Source organism: Oncorhynchus gorbuscha, unplaced genomic scaffold (genome assembly GCF_021184085.1).
Source record: "Oncorhynchus gorbuscha isolate QuinsamMale2020 ecotype Even-year unplaced genomic scaffold, OgorEven_v1.0 Un_scaffold_7146, whole genome shotgun sequence".
Lineage (NCBI taxonomy): Eukaryota > Metazoa > Chordata > Actinopteri > Salmoniformes > Salmonidae > Oncorhynchus > Oncorhynchus gorbuscha.
This window is the reverse complement of record NW_025750596.1, coordinates 12,766-18,530: the sequence shown is the minus strand read 5'-3', so window position 1 is coordinate 18,530 and position 5,765 is coordinate 12,766. Positions and strand designations below refer to the sequence as shown.

General features: G+C 48.7%; 1 pseudogene; it reads left to right on the top strand.

Annotated features, from left to right (window-relative positions):
* The first annotated feature begins 436 nt into the window (after positions 1 to 436).
* LOC124029644 lies at positions 437 to 3,504 on the top strand (annotated as a pseudogene).
* The last annotated feature ends 2,261 nt before the right edge of the window (positions 3,505 to 5,765 follow it).

The following is a 5,765-nucleotide window of genomic DNA, read 5'->3' as shown; positions in this document are numbered from 1 at the left end:
ATGACCCCTATAGATTCAGAGACCTGTGACCCATAACCTATGACCCTATAGATTTCAGAGACCTGTGACCCCAAACCCTAACCTATGACCCCTATAGATTCAGAGACCTGTGACCCCTAACCCCTAACCTATGACCCCTATAGATTCAGAGACCTGTGACCCCTAAACCCTAACCTATGACCCTATGTATTCAGAGACCTGACCTGTGATACCTAACCTATGACCCTATAGATTCAGAGACCTGTGACCCTAACCTATTACTATAGATTCAGACATGTGACCCCTAAACCCTAACCTACGACCCTATAGATTCAGAGATCTGTGACCCTAACCCCTAACCTATGACCGTATAGATTCAGAGACCTGTGACCCCTAACCCCTAACACTATAGATTCAGAGACCTGTGACCCCTAACCCCTAACCTATGACCCTATAGATTCAGAGACCAGTCCCATCAGGAGGAACCCAGCCGGTAACATGGCGCGACCCATGGTGCAGAGGCTGCCTGAACCCCAGGATGTAGTGGACTGTCTGGACCTGAAAAACCTTCGATACCCCACCTTACTACTCCACCTCTTCAGAGAGCTTCAGGGTGAGGATTCAGGAACACAGTAGAGGGTGAGGATTCAGGAACACAGTAGAGGGTGAGGATTCAGGAACACAGTAGAGGGTGAGGATTCAGGAACACAGTAGAGGGTGAGGATTCAGGAACACAGTAGAGGGTGAGGATTCAGGAACACAGTAGAGGGTGAGGATTCAGGAACACATTAGAGGGTGAGGAATCAGGAACACAGTAGAGGGTGAGGATTCAGGAACACCGTAGAGGGTGAGGATTCAGGAACACCGTAGAGGGTGAGGATTCAGGAACACAGTAGAGGGTGAGGATTCAGGAACACAGTAGAGGGTTTGGATTCAGGAACACAGTAGAGGGTGAGGATTCAGGAACACAGTAGAGGGTGAGGATTCAGGAACACCGTAGAGGGTGAGGATTCAGGAACACCGTAGAGAGGGTGAGGATTCAGGAACACCGTAGAGGGTGAGGATTCAGGAGAGGGTGATTCAGGAACACAGTAGAGGGTGAGGATTCAGGAACACCGTAGAGGGTGAGGATTCAGGAACACCGTAGAGGGTGAGGATTCAGGAACACAGTAGAGGGTGAGGATTCAGGAACACAGTAGAGGGTGAGGATTCAGGAACACAGTAGAGGGTGAGGATTCAGGAACACCGTAGAGGGTGAGGATTCAGGAACACCGTAGAGGGTGAGGATTCAGGAACACCGTAGAGGGTGAACACCGTAGAGGGTGAGGATTCAGGAACACCGTAGAGGGTGAGGATTCAGGAACACCGTAGAGGGTGAGGATTCAGGAACACAGTAGAGGGTGAGGATTCAGGAACACAGTAGAGGGTGAGGATTCAGGAACACAGTAGAGGGTGAGGATTCAGGAACACCGTAGAGGGTGAGGATTCAGGAACACCGTAGAGGGTGAGGATTCAGGAACACCGTAGAGGGTGAACACCGTAGAGGGTGAGGATTCAGGAACACCGTAGAGGGTGAGGATTCAGGAACACAGTAGAGGGTGAGGATTCAGGAACACAGTAGAGGGTGAGGATTCAGGAACACAGTAGAGGGTGAGGATTCAGGAACACAGTAGAGGGTGAGGATTCAGGAACACAGTAGAGGGTGAGGTATATAATACAGGCATTTTTATCCATAGAGAATTACAGTTACGAGTATACATTTTGCGTATGTTGGTGCCGGGAACTGAACCCACTATCCTGACCCACAAGTAACCCTCCTTTCCTCTGTCTCAAGAGGACACATACCTCCACCCCAAACCTCCTAACCCTCCTCTCTTCTCTTCTCTCTCTCTCTCTCCTCTCCTCTCTCTCTCTCTCTCTCTCTCTCTCTCTCTCTCTCTCTCTCTCTCTCTCTCTCTCTCTCTCCTCTCTCATCCCTCTCTCTCCCCCCGCCTCCCTCTCTCTCTCCTCCCCTCCCCTCTCCTCTCTCTCCTCTCTCTCCTCCCCCTCTCCCCTTCTTCTCTCCTCTCTCCCCTCTCTCCTCCCTCCTCTCTTCCCCTCTCTCTCTCCTCCCTCCTCTCTGTCTATCCTCTCTCTCCTCCCTCCAGGCTACAGTGCCCCTCAGGGTGGCTATGACCCAGTAATGCGCAGCCTCCATAACCTGGCTCACCTGTTCCTCAACGGGACGGGAGGGCAGACACACCTGTCCCCTAACGACCCCATCTTTGTCCTGCTCCACACCTTCACTGACGCCATCTTTGACGAGTGGCTGAGCCGACACGCCCCAGGTATAGTATGTCACAACTGCAGCCAATCACATAACACAAACAATTCAGTCAAACAGACCAATGGGGAACGCGTCTGCAGACCCACACCCAGCCAGCTCTCAGCTGAGGTTCATGTCGTCCCCCAGGGGAGGCAGTGTACCCGGAGGAGGATGCTCCTATTGGTCACAACAGACAGTTCAACATGGTTCCCTTCTGGCCACCCGTCACCAACGCTGAGATGTTCGTCACAGCCCCCGAGAACCTGGGATACACCTACGAGGTCACATGGCCCAGTGAGTGAGTGAGTGGTGGTGAGTGAGTGGTGAGTGGTGAGTGGTGAGTGGTGAGTGGTGGTGAGTGAGTGGTGGTGAGTGGTGGTGGTGAGTGAGTGAGTGAGTGAGTGAGTCAGACAGTCAGTCAGACAGAACATAGGTCACACAGCACAGTGAGTCATACACAGAGACTGTATGACCTTTGAACTCTATGGTTATATTCCAAATGGCCCCCTATTCCCTATATAGTGAACTACTTTAGACCAGGGCCCTATTCCCTACATAGTGCACTACTTTAGACCAAGGCCCTATTCCCAATAGTGTGAACTACTTTAGACCAGAGCCCTATTCCCTATATATAGTGCACTACTTTAGACCAGGGCCCTATTCCCTATATAGTGAACTACTTTATACCAGAGCCCTATTCCCTATATAGTGCACTAATTTAGACCAGGGCCCTATTCCCTATATAGTGAACTAATTTATACCAGAGCCCTATTCCCTATATAGTGCACTATTTTAGACCAGGGCTCCATTCCCAATAGTGTGGACTACTCACGGAATAGGATACCATTTGGGATGTGACTGTAGTCTAATTGTTAACTGTAATATTGATAACCCTAGTGCAGGGATAGAGCAAAAACCTGCACATCCAGCTGTTCTCATATATATGTATTTTATTGAGCCAACTGTTGCTTTTCTCTCCCCCCCCCCGTACAGCTCGCCCCTACACGCTGTCTGAGATCATCACCATAGCGATCGTTGCCGCCGTGCTGGTGGCTGCGGTGGTGTCGGGGGTCATTGCGTGTGCCATGCGTGCTCGCTACTTCCGCTCGGCTGAGGGACTGGAGCCGTTGCTAGGGGAGACCTTCCGTCGCTACTCAGACAGACAGACGGACAACAGCCAGTCTGTCGTGTAGAGATCATGTGTCTCCACCGGCACCCTATTCCCTTTATAGTGCACTACTAGTGACCAGAGCCCTATTCCCTATATAGTGCACTACTAGTGACCAGAGCCCTATTCCCTATATAGTGCACTACTAGTGACCAGAGCCCTATTCCCTATATAGTGCACTACTAGTGACCAGAGCCCTATTCCCTATATAGTGCACTACTAGTGACCAGAGCCCTATTCCCTATATAGTGCACTACTAGTGACCAGAGCCCTATTCCCTATATAGTGCACTACTAGTGACCAGAGCCCTATTCCCTATGTAGTGCACTACTAGTGACCAGAGCCCTATTCCCTATATAGTGAACTACTAGTGACCAGAGCCCTATTCCCTATATAGTGAACTACTAGTGACCAGAGCCCTATTCCCTATGTAGTGCACTACTAGTGACCAGAGCCCTATTCCCTATATAGTGAACTACTAGTGACCAGAGCCCTATTCCCTATGTAGTGCACTACTAGTGACCAGAGCCCTATTCCCTATGTAGTGCACTACTTTAGCATACTGGCCTAACACTCTAAACACTAGGCTAGTGCACTACTTTAGCATACTGGCCTAACACTCTAACCACTAGGCTAGTGCACTACTTTAGCATACTGGCCCAACACTCTAACCACTAGGCTAGTGCACTACTTTAGCATACTGGCCTAACACTCTAACCAATAGGCTAGTGCACTACTTTAGCATACTGGCCTAACACTCTAACCAATAGGCTAGTGCACTACTTTAGCATACTGGCCTAACACTCTAACCAATAGGCTAGTGCACTACTTTAGCATACTGGCCTAACACTCTAACCAATAGGCTAGTGCACTACTTTAGCATACTGGCCTAACACTCTAACCAATAGGCTAGTGCACTACTTTAGCATACTGGCCTAACACTCTAACCAATAGGCTAGTGCACTACTTTAGCATACTGGCCTAACACTCTAACCACTAGGCTAGTGCACTACTTTAGCATACTGGCCTAACACTCTAACCAATAGGCTAGTGCACTACTTTAGCATACTGGCCTAACACTCTAACCAATAGGCTAGTGCACTACTTTAGCATACTGGCCTAACACTCTAACCACTAGGCTAGTGCACTACTTTAGCATACTGGCCTAACACTCTAACCACTAGGCTAGTGCACTACTTTAGCATACTGGCCTAACACTCTAACCAATAGGCTAGTGCACTACTTTAGCATACTGGCCTAACACTCTAACCACTAGGCTAGTGCACTACTTTAGCATACTGGCATAACACTCTAACCAATAGGCTAGTGCACTACTTTAGCATACTGGCCTAACACTCTAACCAATAGGCTACTGCACTACTTTAGCATACTGGCCCAACACTCTAACCACTAGGCTAGTGCACTACTTTAGCATACTGGCCTAACACTCTAACCAATAGGCTACTGCACTACTTTAGCATACTGGCCTAACACTCTAACCACTAGGCTACTGCACTACTTTAGCATACTGGCCTAACACTCTAACCACTAGGCTACTGCACTACTTTAGCATACGATCCCTGGTCAACAGTAGTGTACTAGTGTACTAGGGAATGGTGCCCTTGGTTACCCATAGAGTTCTGGTCAATAGTAGTGCACTATAGAGGGAATGGTGCCCTTGGGTACCCATAGAGTTCTGATCAACAGTAGTGTACTATAGAGGGAATGGTGCTCTTAGGTACCCATAGTACAGTAGTGTACTATATTTAGGTTAAGGTGCTATTAAACCACAACCCTGTCTATAGTTTATGCTGTTTCTATTCCTTCTCCCTCCTCTAATAAAGTTGTACTGGTTTTGAAAACCTGTGTCCCGAGCGGCTTGGTCTGTGTTTTCATAACATTCACTACGGAGACTGAGACCCTGAGGGGTTTTGTGGATACGGGCCTCTGGTTTAGTAAACCTGGTCCAGCGCCTTTTATTCCAGTACTGTAGTTAGTTGTTCCTTCATAGCAGTGTATGGGGCGCCCTCTGGTGGAGAACATACTGTCCTGCACTTCACAACACCACCCATCAGACAGACATTGCAGCTGCTCGTCTGAACCCAAGGCACCACATTAACATGCTTTACGTGACAGTAATGGAAGAAAACCAATTCAAATGAAAATAGGTCGCCTGCTAATAAGAAAATCTAATATATTCCGGTTGCAAGTGACGATGTGGACCGTAGCCAGTAGGTCTGAAATCACTTTACGCATTTAGTTGAGAAAAATGCCAATTCTCCTCTTTTGACAACCCGCTCACGGACCAAAACA